We start from the raw sequence: 18,052 nt of genomic DNA on the forward strand, positions 1-18,052 counted from the left end.
CGGGCTTCATGGAACGCTGCTTTCTGCACTTGGATCCGTGCTGAGGGCAGAGACATAGATAATCAAAGCATGACAGTGGGTTTTACATTTCAAATAACCCACAGTGCTTTACCAGCAGTTATTTACAGTGTTAGCACTGCTCATTAATGTTTAAGCAGGCCCTAAAGGTCCGGTTGGCAGACAAAGCTGGAAAGCAAAAGCAGGGGAGCGAACTGTTGTTTCTCGACTGCACAATATGAAACACAGTAATGGCGCCGCGCAAAGTGCTGCAGCATGCATTATTAATGTGTTGATGATGCAATATGTAAAGGTCACGGCCATTGTCTCTGCACACAGACATTCATCATGCAGCGTGTCTCCGCACGCAGTGATGGAGAAGACTGGCATCTCATTTACATTTTGTAAATTCAGAGCATGCTATCGTTCAGATCTGCAGTTTGATAGCACACGCTACTAAAGGTGAAGGTGATGAATAGACACATTGGCAGCTCCCTTTCATTTCCAGGAACCTGAATCTGTTACCATGACGGCATCCGTGTTGGCGTCGCGTTGATCTTGTTGCCGTGCGGGTTTGAGTCCATCTGCAAAGAGGGAGTCTCCGACAGCAAATAGATGGTAATCCTCCTTTCCTGCTTTTACCTGGTTCAGCATTGTAATCTCATTGCCCATGCATGTCTCATTAATTCACCTCACGGCCGAGCAGCCCATCGCTCCTGCTGTCACCACCTCGGAGGATCCTCCAGCCCTGCAGGCCAACCCAAGGTCTCCAAACAAAGCAGGGGCGTGGAGGGAAAAGGGTGCCTGTGCAGCAGCCACAAATCATTGATGAGGGTCAGACCGACTCACCTTGGGCTCGGCTTCACGCAGCCCTATAAATGAAGACTGTTATGCCCTCAGATGGACGGACTGCAACATAACTGAAGGGAAACGCCGCGCTTTTAAATAGCCTCAGGCTCGCATATTACAAGGGGAATATTTGCAGAAATGAGCTGAACGTTGGAGGGATTTTTAGTTGCCACACACTGCACTGATGAGATGAGGTCGATCATGCCAATTAAACCGGAAGAAGTTGCGACTGAGTCGTGTAATTGCAGCACTAATGATGCTTTAAAAATCACTGTACAGTACTCGCTATTCACTGCATCATTACCAGTATGAATGTGTGATCAGTACGATATCTGGTGTTGTGTTTTTAAAGAGTTAGCAAATTGCAGAAAAGATGACTTCATTCGGAATATTTTTTCCTCCATGATATCTTTTTACGTGATAGAATAAGCTCAGAGTGTTTATCAAATGTTCAAACAGACTATCAGTTTATTTGTTTAATGCCAAATCATGGCATTACAAGGTAATTTACAGGAAGAGGAGGTCTGGCCCGACTCTTTGTTCTACAGAGAGCCAAAGTTCTGCAGCCCACCTCCACCCCTTCACACATAAATAGAGGACACCGGCTCACCTCCAACCGATGGTTGTTCCTTCCATGAAGGCATCCTAACATCAAGGGCCAGTCCTTAACTCCACCAGTGTCAAGATTCTGGGGGTTTCTGGGGATTTTGGAATGTTAAACGTCAATGCAAATAAAGGACACAATTATAAATTGTTCTAAAGAAAATGAAATACTCATTTCCAATTAAAAATATAATTGTGTGCTTGAATTTAGTTGTGTTTCTGGGGCTGTGTGGTTAATCCTTGCAAGGAATTTTGCCGGGATTTTTCCTTTATACTGTAGTAATTGTTCTAAACTTGGAGCATGCTGACAGAAATAAACAAACAAACAAACAAACAGCAGCATCGATATGAGGACACCGTGGGCAGTTTTCAACATCAAGTCACTGCCTGGTTTGTTTTGTGTCAATAGAATCTCACGCGATCATCATCCACACTTTCATGGCACAATGGGTGACGTGTTTAAAACCTTCTTCACATCATTTCTATACACACCTCTCTCAACCCCCCCCCCCCACACACACACACACATCTGTGAGTTTAGTCTGCATGATGTGATAATAAACGTTTTGTTTTGACATCCAGTCCCTGAGCAGCCTGCAAATTCCATAAACACATTTTGAGCAATCCTAAGATTGTGTCCCAGGTGGGTTCAGTGTCGCCACCATTGTTGAAAGTGCGGATTTGACAGTTTCAATTACATAAATGCCTGCAAGACATTTCTTGTATGAGGCTCAAATGGTGTGAGTGGGAGGATGGTGAAGTACAGACGGTCCTCACTTAGCGACGACTGGGAGTTCCGACGGGCTTTTGAAAATTTGCATCTACATCGCTGTTTGTTTGTTAGCAAGATCACACACACACACACACACACAAAACAAAAACTACAGAATGGTTCTGATTGATCTTCTGTCACTGTGGTTGCACTGCAGGCCAGACTCCCGGCTGAGACCCCCTCCATTGAGAAGCCTCTTGGAGCGACAACATGAGTGATGAGCTGCGTTTTGCCGAGGGTCAAGGTCAGCGATGTTCGTTTTCTGCGTGTAAAAATGGAAGGTCTGACATATGATCCTGAAGTGCCAAATAGTTCTCAGTTAATCTGGCTACTTTAGCTCCTTTTCACCGCTGGATAATACATCACAGGAGAGATCAAGCAATAAATCGCTCTCATTTGTTATTGCAAGGATCTGACATCCTTAAAACAGAAAGAAAATCCTGTAGTGCATCGCAGGAGGAACAAAGATTAAAAGTTGGAGTGAAAGGAAGCGAGGAGTTCCTACGCCAAACTGACAAAGCCGCTTTCTCCTCGTCTTTCACATAAAACGTACGAGTGTTTCCAAAAAGCGGCGGCATGATTGCGCTTGGTTGTCCATTGTCCATGAAATAAATCGGTTCTTTAAGAAGATCTGACAATATGTTGTACTCCTGTCCGTTCTTATAAAAACACATTAAGAATACTTTTCTTCCACTTGCCAAAAGACAAATGAACAAAGAATGAGCAGCGAAGATTAAAATGCTGGAAGCCAGTGAGGCTTTTATTTTTTATTTTTTAAGACACAGATAAAATATAAAAGCTGCAATAAACATCCTCTCCTGATAAAAAAAATTGTCAGGGAAGATCTGAAACCGGCTTTAACAGAATAAAAACCATGTGGGTATAAATAGTTTACAGTATGATCAAACAGTGTCAGGAAGCATTAGACGCACTGTACATATCACAAATCTCATTTTTCAGACGACAGTGGCAACTCTTTTTTCTGTTTTTTTATCAAGTTGTTCGAGCTTGGATGTGCAGAACTCAAAACTGTGAAAACTGTCAGCAGCCGCAAAATCACACGCCACAGCAAACAAGTCGTTTCCCATTTCCCTTGTGCCGGTCATCATAAAAATAGTCTACAGGGCCCGATGAATGGCCGTCCTCTTCATTTTTCTTTGTCATATTTCCTTAATTTTTTTTTTTCAAATTGACGGGCAAAGCAATCCAAATCTCGACACTGTTGGGAGAATGCATCCATATCGACAGAGGAACGCTATCAGGGTCTCGACACAACAGAAAAACTCCAGTCTGGAAGTCCCGGAGATGAGGCGGGAGCCTTAGACGCGGCTCGCAGCCTCGGTTACTGGACTGTTCAATACCAAAGGTAGACTCTTCCTCTGGAGACTGTTGAAGCCTTCCTGGAGTGCAGTGCTGCAGATTTGTCCTCTGTGGCAGCCTTCAAGGTGCACAAGATAAGGAAAATGAAAAATGACACTGTTGGGACACCTGAGGACTGGTGTCTCTTGGATCTCTTATGCTCCACATCGGTGGAATATATTCAAAAGTGCTTCTGTTTTAGATGTAAATTTCTCAAGGGAAGAAAGGGATCCGACGTGCGCACGTTCCGTAGGTGCAAGAGAAACGGGAAGGAGGGAAAATTGCCACTTCATTCATTCTCCTGACCGCTTTATCTGAAATCCGGATCACGGATATTGCTAGAGCCTATCCTAGCAGTCAAATGGATGAGGGGCGGGGAACACCCTGGACACACATACACACACACACACACACACACACGTATAAGCAAATTATCGAAATCACTTTACCTAAGATGAACTGGAGGCACCTGGAGAACCCAGAGAACATTCAAAACAGCACCACCCACTGCGCCACCATACCAGTAAAAAATAAACAGGTTCAAAACATTATAATTATTGTTGCAATTAATAATATCACTATTCTATGAAGAAAAAAATATTTGAGAGAGAAATACACTTGATATATTATATACTCTATATACTACAGTTCACAGGAGTAGTAAGAAAAAAAACCCCAGTATGCCCTAAAGTCAAAACTTTAATATAGATCTCCTCAAGCCAAAGTGATTACTATTCACAACACTTCATCGGTCCATATGGATGCAAGGCTGTTCAAAAAAGAAACATTTCTGAGCTGAGACGTAAGACAACAACTATGTCCTCTGGCACAGAGCATGAACTCGTTTCTTTATTATTTCCGGGCATCCTCACTGTGCGTTCCCCGACTCTTTCATCAAGCCATGAAGGAGATGAATGATGTGCAAGGAAGCCCAGTGGAAAGCAGTCATGGAATCCCACTCTGTTTACTGTTACTTCGGAGCCACCGAGTCCACAGCACATTTGTCACGCTATTGGCACATCGGCATACAGTAGAGCACGGCGCCCAGGCCGCTCCCTCGTTCATCATATCGAAAGCTGATAAAAAGACTCAACTTAAATGAGACAATAACTGAATAGAGTCGTTGCATTGTCCCACCGTGGCTTTGTCATTTGAACGCGCAGTTTAAAACGGGGCTGCATTGCTGTCCTGTCTCTTCGTGCGCTGAAAAATGTACGATGCAAAATTACCATTTAAATGGAAAGCGGTTATGTTATTTGTGACAATATCATTATCTTCAAAATACACCAGGCATAAAATTGTCAAATGATTATCTTCCCTTCAAATTACAATTTAAACAAATTAGCGCGACAGCGATACGAGCCGCCCTAATTTTACTCGAGGTTGGAATGTGAGTGACTTGTTTGACAAAATATCTTGAATAGAAACAATGTGAAGAACAAGAAAAACCCACACAAATAAATACTGCATTTACCACAACAATAACTGGCAGCAAAAAAAAACAATTTGCCCGCTTTTACGGAAATATATTAAAACATAGAATTTGTTCTCCGCTCACCGTGGGCTCAGACAACAACAGCAGATGCTTCGCTGTAGTGCTTCCAGATTTAAGGGACAGAAATAGAAAGTTCTCCACAGACTGGAGACCGTAATGCAAAGCGGCCTCGAAGCTGAACAAGGGATTCTGCATTCATTACGGTCTCCTGTCTGGAACTAAAGAGAGCGTTGAGAGCGCTTCATTAATGCGACTAATTCTGCATTCAAAGGTAGCATCTGAGGCCTGAAGCGGCTTTGAAATTAGGCCTCTTATTTTTGTCCAGACAAATTGAATTAAAGCAAAGATTAGTCAGCTGTTAGGTTGAATGAATAAACACGGCAGTAATGTGTATGATGTGCCAATACAATTTCTTATCATTTAAATATAAATCATTATATGCATCTACTAGTGCACTTTCGGCTTGTCCCTTCAGGGTTCTCCACAGCAAATCAACCTTCTCCACTTCACCCTGTCCTTTGCATCGTCCTCCCCAACACCAGCCATTCTCATGTCCTCCCTCACTACGTCCATGTAATCGTCTCCTGGGTCGACCTCTAGCCCTGTTCCCTGGCAGTTCCATCCTCAGCATCCTTCTACTGATATAGTCCCTGTCTCTCCTCTGGACTTTATCTCCAAAACATCTAACCTTCACTGTCACTCTTATTGCTTCATTTCTAATCCTATCCAACCTGGTCTCTCCCAAGGAGAACCTCAGCATCTTCATCTTCATAAATGAAGCCATTTAAATAACACTGAGGGGCAAGATGCAGGCCTTAAAATCAGCCACCACGACATGGACACTCTGGAAGACTAAGTAGCTTCAGCTGGAGACTAGTTCCCCGTGATCGGTGCCGTCCTTCCTTCCCTCGTCCACCAATCAGCCCATTGCTCGCCAACTCACTGCAATTTGCACAGCATAGGTCCAGACTGGGAGGACACAGTGAGGGGGCCGTGACAGAACGCAACAAATAAGTCTGTAATAAAATGCTACATTATGATTTGTCCGTTTTTCTCTTCCATCTTGGATCTGCTTTGTTCTCTGTTAGATTGTAAGGCCTTTCTAGACAATTAGAGTGGGGTTACCAAGGAGACGCACGCTGTCACAGAGGAGAAAGAGCACTTTAGAAACACAGTCAGTTTTTAAAAATTGTTCTACTCAAATGTCATCCTCAGACCAATTCATGACAATACAAGACGTGACCATACATGTTTTTTTTTTCATGGATGTTTACCCGGAACGTGCTCTGATCATTTTTAGCTGGTGTCTTCCTGCTGACCCCCCCTCCCCCCCAAAAAAAGGATTCAGCGTTGATCTACACAAAGAAGACTGACTCCCACCTGAATCCGAAGGAACACCCAAAGCCCCACAAGCGATTTACACTAGCTGGCAATAAAGTAAAGATGATTTGCCAGGATCACCGGTAGGAAGTCTGACTTCCAGCGGCGATGCCATGTGTTTCCCCACAGGAGCCCACTCCACTGCAGGTTGTGTGATGCTGTGGATACATGGAGTTTGCGCTGCTTTTCATTGCTGTGCTAGAATAAAGTGTAATCAGCTAATGTAATCTTTTTTTTTGCACTGAACAATCAAAGCAGCACAATTTGTTTTATTCGTTTTTGTTTTGGAGGTAAAACAATTTTATGCCTTGCTCCTGAGGTAATGTTGCTGATATTGATATTGTTTAAAATTTATTTTTCAGTATCAAATGGCTTGATTAGTGGGTTATAAAATTATTTATATTATACATAAGGATTTGAAGTTCTTGAAATTAAGATAAATTGAGGGACTTTAAATCGTTTCTGGTTCAGATTAATAAAGTAATTCTTTGTTGTAAGTGGATCTATATCTTCATTTGTTATTTTATTTTATTTTATTTTGTGTTAATAAGGATTTAATATTATCCAGAGGTGTAGTTTTTTATTATTAAATAATTATATAGACATATTTCACTATTTGTAGTTGTGGTAGAGGGTGTGAGGTGGCACAACATGTTTTCTTCTTTCTAAGAGGGCTTGACCGGACAGGATTGTGAAGTATTGTGTTAGTTTAGTATTGTATCCTCTTCATGCCTTCCTCTCTTCCTTCCTCGTTTTCCCTCTGATCATTCCCACCTGTCTCTGATTGTCTCCTCCCTGTTCCACCTGTTCCCCATCGCCTCTCATTGCCCGCGTATTTAGTCTGTTTCTCACCAGCCTGAGTTCTTTTGACACATTTAGTTGTAAAAGGCATCTTCAACCAAGTTTTCACCCTTTTTCTTTTTTTGAAAGCTACAAATACTTTCTTTTTTCTTTTCAACTTTAGCATTTCTGCTCTTATCTTCCCACTGACGGCATTCCCATCACTCACCTGACCCGTCGGATCCTTTCTGATCAAAATAATCTGTTCAGGATGACCTGAAAACGGCATGCATCTTTTCCAGTCACAAATTATCAAGAACTTTCAACATTTTAAATCTTGTTCAGACTGAAAGCTCAAGAAATTTATATTTTGCAATCCATTGAAGGCAGAATGTCGGAACCAGTGTAGGAGGGGATTTTGCAGCCCGACATCATTGACTCATTTCCTGACTCATGGCCTTGTTAAGACAGTTCAGTAAAAAAGTAAAAGGCTCAGTAATCATGGACTCTAGTCGAGCCTGAAGGCCTCCATTTGAAAAGAGACTTAATGAAATAGTCTTTCAAAATGACAATAAACTTGGACTTCGCTGGCTCAGCAAACATGAAATAATGAAAGCACATTTGATTGCACAATCTCTGCCATAAAAGCGAGAATAAAGTGATTCCAAACCAACCATAAAATTGCAGATGGTAATCATTGTAGGCCAGTAAATATGTTAAATGACTATCATCGTTATCGTCTGTCCCTGCCAGACCCGTGGCATACATCATTACTTTACCGATGAGATGGAGCACCATCTTTCATGGTGGAAAGTGTTTCATTTGATTTTTGCATCAAAGCAGCCGTTTTGACATTTTGTCATGAACCATTTTTATTTTTTTATTTATTTTTTTTTATTTGGAGCCCCTTTTTAATTGTCCAGTATTGGACTGGGAGACCACAAGGCAAATATGATTGCTCTGATGATGAGGTTAGAAAACAGCCGAGACATTTTACAGATTAGCATTTGGCCATTTCTGGAACAATCTGAACACTTGGAAATAAATACAAAGTCTTGTATTGACAGGCCAAGATAAATTTAGGTTACGTGAGCGAAACAAAGCAGAAGCAGCAGGATTCCGGTCAATTAGACAATGAAACCCAATAATCTTCTCCAGCATCAGATCAACTCCGCATGTTGGCTTCTGCTATGTCCTCCCATGCTGAGAAGATCGATGTCAGTGAGGTTATTACTCCTTGAAATCACCTTTCCTGACGCACTGCTTGAACATTATGCCCTTTATAAAATTGGTTCCATCCATTGAGGTGCAAATTTAAGATCACACATTTCTCTGATGAAAGAAAATGGTGCTTCAAATCCACGTGGTCCTGAAATGCAAATGAATGTTCACAATAAGCACATATTAAAGAGTTAGCTACTTAAACAGGGAAAAGCTATCATACCATGATTTAAATCCAAGATGTCACTACCACGTTTGATATTTACTTACTACATCTTGTATATGTGATTATTTATTCAGTATAAATTGGAGGTAGAAGGTTGTAAAGTTACATTCCAGCCTCCAAAAATGACTAAATGACAATATTTGAAGAGAAGCATTACATCGTCCCCATTTCACTGCATAAATCACCGGCCAATGAATCTTGCTGTGGTCAGTTTTTCGAGCTTTTCTAAAGGCAGTGCAGGGTTGATCAGATTTTTGGGGGTAAAATCATCGGGGAATTGATTATATCCTCTTTCACTCAGTGCTATGCTAATAGCTTTGAGAATGAAATTTGCCAACAAAGAGGAGCAGTTTGCCTTATATGGTAATTCCAAGGACATTGATATTGCTCACTTGGCCTCATGCAAACTAAACATCTTGTTTTGTTCATCAGACTGTTCCAAATTGAATTCACCAAATCTTATCAGAAAATACTTGTTGTTCATAATTTGTTGGACAAAGTTATTCCTGGGTTCTTATTTGCATAAATGTTTGTTAAAAACAAGCGGCTCACTGGCTCCTAACCAGGATTCAGACGCAGCAACAAAAGCCAAATGCAGATGGGTCTTCTGCTTTGTTTGCACCCACTGTCTGCAACAAGAATTGTGTACTTGATATCTTAAATTTGAACATTGCAGTTCTTAGTTAAGATGGCAATATCTGCTGTATGTGCATAAAATTAGCCTGACTAGGACGGTCTCTAAAGGACAGCTCAGAAAATGAAACTACAACACCAGACAGTCTTTTTGTTTGTCAAATTTAAAGCTTGAGACGGTATGAAGTTGTATACTTGTATACTCGTTCCAACATGTAAGTGGAGACAGCCGCTGACAATAAATGTATTATTTATTCATTAAAATTACAAATTCCCTACATTCCGTATCATATTGGATGCATGCATGCATCGTTCAGGATAAAAACAACAACAGCTTGTTTTAAATTCAAACAATACATACGCGGCTAACATCTGCTTTTAATGAAGGACGCATCATTTGCTCTGGCAGGATGGAAGAAAATATTGAAGAACATGCTGTGCATGACAACTTTTAAGAGGGAGACATTGGATTTTTAATGTGTTTGTGCGCCATGGATGAACTGTAAAGCCAGAGCGGCGTGTTAATGTCAGCTGGAAAGGGTGCCACCTCCAAAAGGACATGCTCTCAGACAAAGAGAGCAAAGGAGGAATGGGGGGGAGGTTAGGGCCAATCCTACAGGGTTGCAGATTTATTATGGTCATTTTTGATAAGAATCCGCAAAGAAAAAAAATCTATATTATTTCCTTTTCTTACTATTTGATCCATTTGCTTGCCTTGATTCTTCTGTTAGAAGCTTAGTCTGCAGGAACTGCTGTGACAAATGTGTCCTGAGACCTGTTTCTGCCTCTGGAGCCTGCAGACTCCGGCGAGGCGCCGGACCCACAGCTGATAACACAAGTTCTCCCCTGATTGGACGAGAGCGGAGTAGCCCACTCGCCAACACGGCAGCAGCTGTGAGCTCGGGTTATAGCGAGGCTCGGTCCACTCAAGCCAGCGAGTCATTAGTCTTACCCTCAGATAAGACTGGCGCCCAGGGGAGCCTCCTCGCCTTCTTGCTTCACACCATTGCCAGAAAGGGAAGAGCTTCATCTGATTGATTACAGCACAGCAGGTTTTGCAGGATAGCGTGCAGCAGTAAGATTATGCAGCCCATTCTGTAACTAGATTAATCTGATGAGATAGAATTGGCTGCTTATAAGAACACTGGATTGATTTGTTGTTTAAAAAGCCAAAGACTGTTTAGCACTCTGAGATCTGTTGTACTTGAAACTCACCTTGCTATTTCCTGCTCAATTGGTGGATCGCTTTGTCAAAGCACGCTGTTTCCAAATCAAGCCTTTCACCATTAGACTGTGCATTTTCACATCATTCTTGTCTGTGCCGCAATAAAAATGTTAATCTGGTTATCTGCATTACACGTTCCCAGATGGCCGGATATTAAACCGCTATGTGCTAAAACGTTTATGACAACAGATACAGTATATTCATTCCCATACATTAAGATTGGGAAGTCTATTTGTTCTTTTGCACAGGTCGTTTTCATTCAGGGCAATCAAAATTCAGTGAAGTGGGATTCGTAAGGAGCCATTTGGACAATAAACACAATTTGTTCAGTGCCCCCCAACAGCACTTCAATAAATAATACAAGCAGCTCTGAAATTGGGTTGTTATTGAATACAAGCCGCAGGCAATTCCCGGATTACTCCTTTTTTTCCGTATCAATTCACAAGGATGGGAAGTATTTACTGTCGAGGAATTCTATGGTATTTCATCGTTTTTTGAACTTTTGACACCATTTAATTGTCCACTAATCCATCCATTAGTTGTAATGAGTCCTATGACCGGGTTCCTATCTCATTTCTTAGAAACATTTTGATGTTTATACCTGAAATGGTTTTTGTCACTGAGGGCCAGCAGCAAAGAAAAGAAGCTCCGAGAGTGAAGAGAAACAGTAAAAACTCCTGAAAGCCCAGAGGAGCTGCAGAGTTGCGGGATTATTCTCTATATAGGTTCGACCTTTTCTCATGTTTTCTCATTCGGTCCCTTATCGTTAAAATAGCATGTATATCCCTGGTGTGGTGTTCATATTGTTGTTACTCAGCCAGTGTTCGTGGGTCTGATGGACCCGTTGCATTTTGTGGCTTTTAATGCCTCACAATCACAATTTTATATTAAAATACTGAACATATGTTTACCTTATCCCAATTACAAGCAGTATAAACAATATATATGGTTAGTATTTGCCCTTTACCTTTGTTAGGTCACATTTATAAAAAAAAAATTGTTTAAAACATAATAAAGAAAATCAATTAAAATCAAGATATGAGTGGAAACACATTTACAAGTGAAGCAAGATTTTTCAAAACTACTGACTTTTATTTCTTTGAACTTGAAATTTAACCCATTCAGGTGCACAACACAAGCTGAACTCAGAGTAAACATATCAGTCAAGACAACACATCAGCCCCATTGAACACATGGCCTTTAGCCGCTAGCCTATACAACACATGAGGGGCAGAGCTTCACTGTGTGTTGCAGATATACTTTTTGCACTTGATGCATGTATATTGTGTTTTCCTGTCCATCTTGGGTCGGACACTTCACACCGCTTCTTCTTGTTCTTGGTGTTCACAACCTAGAATAATGAAAACATCAGACATTTTACTAACACCTCTCTCTCTCTCTCTCACAAGACATGAGTGCCAGACATGCGCTGCAGCAGCATCACACACTTACTTCAGGCTCTGCAGACTGTGGTTCTGTAGGTTGGGTGGACAGGGCACCAGCATTCTCCTCCTGAATCTTCCTCACCATGGCTGCAGAGGCTGGGGTTCTGGAGATATGTTTTCTTCTCTTGATTTGTGGTCTCACCAATGCCTTTCCCAGATCCTCAAGAGCCGTCTCTTCTGGAGCTTCACTCGTTTCCACTCTGGGTTTGTGCCATCCAAATGACAAAGGCATTGTACGCTGAGAGAATATCACCAGTGGCCAGCGTAGAGTCCTCCGTTTGCAGCTGTAGACAGTCACCAGCTTGCCCATGTTGTGGGTAAGCTGGTGACTTAGAGAATGCCTCCTCTTGCGGCATTATAATCCATGATGATCTTGGTTTGTGATGTTCCTGGTCACAGATTCTTCCATCCCCGTGCATTGTACTCATGAGTACCACATTCTTGCCTTTCTTTGGCACATAGGATACCAGGGATGTGTCAGCCGTTTATACAAACTTGGAAGACTTGACAGGCCTGTTCTTTGAAGTCAGCAGTTGAGGTGGGAGCTCTGAGCATCACAGGCAGCCCAGATCTCGCACATTTGACCCACTGATTTTCTGTGTACCTACATTCTGTCATCCTCCCATCTAGGCCGGCTGCGTGTGTAGGTGTGTGTGTAGGTGTGTGTAGGTGTGTGTAGGTGTGTGTGGTGGTGTGTAGGTGTGTTTGTGGTACACACAACATCAATTTCCACACTTCTATTCGCCCCGGGTCCAGTGGACCCGAACATCTTATATGTAATAGAAATGTGTAGGGGGGGTGTATGGTGTGTTGTTATTAAATATGTATTCTGATATATGTTCTTCACATAAAATGAGCCAAAGCCAGTGAGTCTCAGTTTGAAAAAATAATTAATTGTATCCTTTTTCTTTTAATGAAAAATGAAAACGGGTCCCACAGACCCGAACACCACACAAGGGATATATATATATATTTTTTCTACTCGGCACAGAGAGTAACTGATGACCGAAAACAAATGAAGGTGACTGTGGATTAACTTCCATCCATCCACTTTCTTCTGCTTCGTGCTTTGCGGGTCACGGGAGATGCTGGAGCCGATCCCAGCTTGTTTCTGGCGAGAGGCGGGTTACACCCCGAATGCGTCGCCAGTGCGTTGCGGGGCCACACAGAGGCAAACAACCACTCACACACACACTCGTACACCACGGACAATTTGGAGCGATCATTTGACCTAAATTGCATGTTCTTGGAGGAACCCATAGAACCTGGAGAGAACCCACGCGGACATACACACTCTCCATAGAAAGGATTCCGATTCCAACCTGATACCTTCTTCATGTGAGGCGATAGCGCTAACCACTGCGCTACCATGCTTAAAAATTTTAAATATTCAACTTTATTATATTCATGCTGTCAAAGAACTTTAAAGTGATGACACATTTAAACTGCAGCAACAAAAAAAACTCCTGCCCTTCCCCGTTTTCTCTTTAGTTCAGCGCAGAATAACGCATGCGCACGGAGAAGCGGGATGAAACATGGAAGCAGCTGGATCCGAAGAGGCCAGTTCTTCACTCTCTGACCTGACAGTGTCAGACAGCATCCAGCGGGAAGCAGGGCTATCTGAGACGTCTAACTCGGGCCCATCTGTCTGCCTCCCCGGGGTCCTTCGCTACCTTTGCCCTGCCATGTGTTTCCTAAGCCCACATTCCCAAATCAGTGGCAGCCGAGCCCACAGTCAGCACCTGTCTGTGCCAGATACGTCAGTCTCTGCAGGCTCTATCTGAGCCACATCACATTACCATGCCGGGTTATTCTCGCTCTCCGGGCTTCTCACACCTCTTCAGTAAATTATCACCTCCCCAGGAAGAAAGAGCGGCGCTGCCCGAGAGTCTGAATTACCCATCATCAAGAACCACAAGCCCCAAACGCTTGACATGGCAGTGGAATAATCATTGCCCTCACAACTGCTGCTCGATGAGGGTCAAAAGACGTCAGCACTTAGACGTCATGCGTCGAATGCTGGGTAAATGCTTGCGTGCTCTATCTGCTCCTTGTCTATAGAAGTGCATGTTTAAATGAGCTCTGGAGATTCAGAGAGATCGAATGGCTGTGGATGACGCTGCCATTCGCCACAATGCAAATGTTTGCCTTGCCTTGTTAATGCGCACATTTGATTTCAGGCTGCTGTGAGTTAACTTGACCAAACCAAGGCTACACTGATGGAGTAAATGGTCCCTCCTACCAAAATAGAGGCTTTCGGAGTAGTTCTTTCTTTTTCTTTTGTTCGCCTGCAGGAGTCTGGAGACGATCCTTGCTGACTCTGGGCAGGAGGCAGAGTACACCCTGGACAAGTTGTCAATTCATAGCAGGGCAACATAGAGAGATAAATGACCATTCACACTCGCGATCATACCTATTGTCAATCTCGAGTAACTAATTCACTTATATTGCATGTCTTTGGCAGTGGGAGGAAGCCGGAGATCCTGATTGGAAACCCAAGATTCAAGAAAACATGCAAACCCCACTCAGAAAAGTCCTCAGGTGGATTTGAACCCAGTACCACCCTCCTGCACACAATATATATATATATATATATATATATATAAAAACTACGTTTCCAATGATTCACTCGCATCCCCAAAAAATGTTGTTGTCTGCTAAACATGCAAAAATCTCCATTTAGCAATTCTAGATGTATGGAGAATAGAAAATCAGCACTAAAAAAATATTCCTCACTTAGTTTTAAAGTGTGCTTTTTATGTGGGTACCTGGTTTCTCCATTCATTCAACAGAAGGTGGATCTTCCTAACCTGAAAACTACAGCAGATTGACAGGAACGACTTCATTTTGTTACACAATAAGTGTTACGCTGATATTCAGGAACCCAAAAAAGACAAAGTAAAAAAAAAAGTCTCACCAAAGTTTTCTTACAATTTTCATTCCCCCAAAAGTTCCCTCTCATGGACAAAAAAAAAGTGTTGTTGAATGAGACTCTCATTCAGTTTGAGTTGGTGACAGCTGTGGAGATCTGGGGGAACCAATTCATTTGCAGCCCTGGTGTGAAAACTGGAGATCAGACCCTCAGATGTCACCGGAATATGTAAAAAAAATTCATATGCTGGAGCGGGAAAATCTTCGGAGAGCAGAGCCTCGGCTACACAGTTCCTCGTTACCTGACTGTGAATCAGACATGCAGGAGTTGAATTTCTACTTATAATTTTTGATGGAGATGGCAGTAGCCCAGAAAGTAGCTTTACATGTCTGTCAAAGGGAGGAAGCAGATTGTTATACAGGTACTTTACCAAGGAAGATGCAGCCATCCTGTACAAAGCAGCAGTATACCGACGTCTACGCTGTGAAATGAAAATTGGACCCACTGCTTCCTTTTACTTTTATGATGTCGGCTTTACAGCATTTTGTAACAACATTAGAATATATTTATGTGGCAGGGGAAGGAATCCATTTTTCCTCTTTACTTATTGCAGTTTTTACATATATTTGCACCTTAGAGGCATTTCTGATGTCCATGTGACTCTTCTATTATTTATAACCCTCTGATTTTGATGAAACACTCCTGGAGCGCTTTGCCTGAAAACGGGTTCCCTAATGTCATTGGACTCTAAAAAAGCCCACCTTGTGCTTTAAGTCATTGACCCCACCTCTCCTCTATTCATCACTCGACAAATGGTGATGTCCAGAAAGAGGCTGGCTTTGACTCCCTACTGGCAATTCCATTAGTGGTCGGGACACATAGTAGGGCATGTTTTTTAGACATTGGCATGTATTTATATACAGAGGATATAATGTGTATAGGGTAGTGGTTAAATATAGGCGATGCTCATATGCTACTTTTAGTTCCATAAGTTCTGCTGCTGATAAAAGGAGTTTATATAAAATACACTGCTGCCAGATTGAGGAAATCACACGGTGTGAAAAAAAACAGCTGGTGGACCCCAGAATGCAGACTGTCTGTTTGCAAGCCGGAAAGCGAGCCAGCGAATCGAGTGTACGGCAGTTTCTGTCTCCCGAGAGGAAATTGTCTCTTTTTACTCCCCATTTAAAAAATCAAGACGTAGCATAATACACTTACGGTAATTTAACATGGGCCGACGTACGACCAAATCATCTTACGGGAAAACCCTCAGAAGCAATTGCGGTCGTAATTCGACGCCCCCGTCACTCCCTGCAAATGTCAAAAAAGAAAGAGTAACCCCAGCAACATCCGAATACGTCCGGCTGCTCGCATCGTTACCAAAGAGGATCTTCAATATGTCTGCCAGACAGTCTCTTATCAACACCTGAAGGTCGTATTTGTGAAAGCCGGAGCATCTAACCGCTGCAGATAAGGCAATCCTGGCTGAGCGATGACAGTGTCTGACAGTGAGAACCCTTAAACTGACGCTTCCAACTCCCCCACTATCAACAATCGGACGTGATTACGGTTCTCCCTCCATGATCCAGGGCCTGTCTGAGCCCACTCATTTCATTCCTCATGATTCTCCTCTGCAGCCAAACCAACCAAACACAGCGTGAGGCTCCGACGGAGGCTTGACCCTGGCGTGACGTTTGTTAAAGTCATACCACGAATGGGGACAATTTGTCAAATATCTTCCATTTCATTCGGAGGGAATGAAGACGTGTCGAAGGGAACTGTTTTCTCTCAAGTCACATCTCCCTGCCGACTGGAGGTAGAGATTTATTCAGTCTCGTCCTCGCCTGAGGGAGCAATAGAAACGACGGCGCACACATCGAGAGCATTAATAATCTTCTGCCCGTGATGGCTGAGACCAAATAAAACATTGTCTGGATGTAAGAAAGTAAACCAATTTAATGACATCCAAAACAAAACACCAATTAACTTTCTCAACATGCGGTGACTGACTTCAAAACTACATTGCAAATGCTGTGAAAATGTTGCAGACATTAATGCAGCACATGATTGTATTTTAAATGGCATGATATTGAAATTGCAGAACAATTATGGTACAATGCGTCTCAGCAGATGTCAGGAATATCCGATTATATTAATCTGATTACAAAAAAGAAGAAGTGATGTTATAGATGCTATTTATTTTGTCTTAAAGGGCCACTCAAACAAAGGGAATAATGTTACTATGGATCATTGAGAGTACAAATCAGTGTACAAATACTGTCATATACTGCAAAGTCCCATATTTGGAAGAGCATTGCTAATTAAAAGAAAACTGATGATGTCATAATGATGCAACGTGGTTAATCTTAACTTCATTACATTTCATTTATTAAGTTCCCCATTAGCAACTGAACATTTGGTGTCAATTCTCTCATCTAACCCGCAGAAAGAAAGTCAATGCAGGCGTCTTGAAACTCCACTGTAAATAGTTACGTTCTGAATTAATCCAGGGACTTTTGTTGTCTATAAACTGGACCGAATTGTGCTTGAAGATTTAATGCAAGCTAGCGCAAATATAACAACACCGAATTATTTATACATCAGTCATCTAATCGGAATCAGAAAATGACAGTGATCTAGAATGGGCTGTAACAATAGTAAGTTTATTTTTTTATTTTATAAGAGACTAACTATTTTTTTTTTTTTTCTAACATCACAAGTATGACTCAAGAATCAGTGTTTACAAATATGTAAGGGTATTTTCTGCAATTGTCCTCGAAACCACTGTAAAAAATAAGTTAATACGCAGCCTTCATACACACCTTATACATCATATTTAAGGAGCCTATTGAAAATATAAAATGTCAGTAATGTTTGCTGCAATTGAAAAAATATCAACTTGATATCGCCACTAAGCTGTGATCTGCTACTGTATGGCATGAAAAGGCAAAGCTGAATATAATGACGCGTGATGGGGGGGCATTTGTACAAATACCATCTCAGGAGAAGTGATGCAAATTAAAAACAAAACTCCAAGCTCTCTAAAATCGTTTTTGCGTAATAATAATTATGGAAAAAAAAGAACCACTGCACATACAATATACACTAAATAGAAACAGTATTTAGTAGCGGTCATTCTGCTGCAACCTGACGGATCAGAGGTTTACAAAGGGAGAGTGGCAGTGTACAGATGCA

Source organism: Brachionichthys hirsutus, chromosome 8, assembly GCF_040956055.1.
Source record: "Brachionichthys hirsutus isolate HB-005 chromosome 8, CSIRO-AGI_Bhir_v1, whole genome shotgun sequence".
Lineage (NCBI taxonomy): Eukaryota > Metazoa > Chordata > Actinopteri > Lophiiformes > Brachionichthyidae > Brachionichthys > Brachionichthys hirsutus.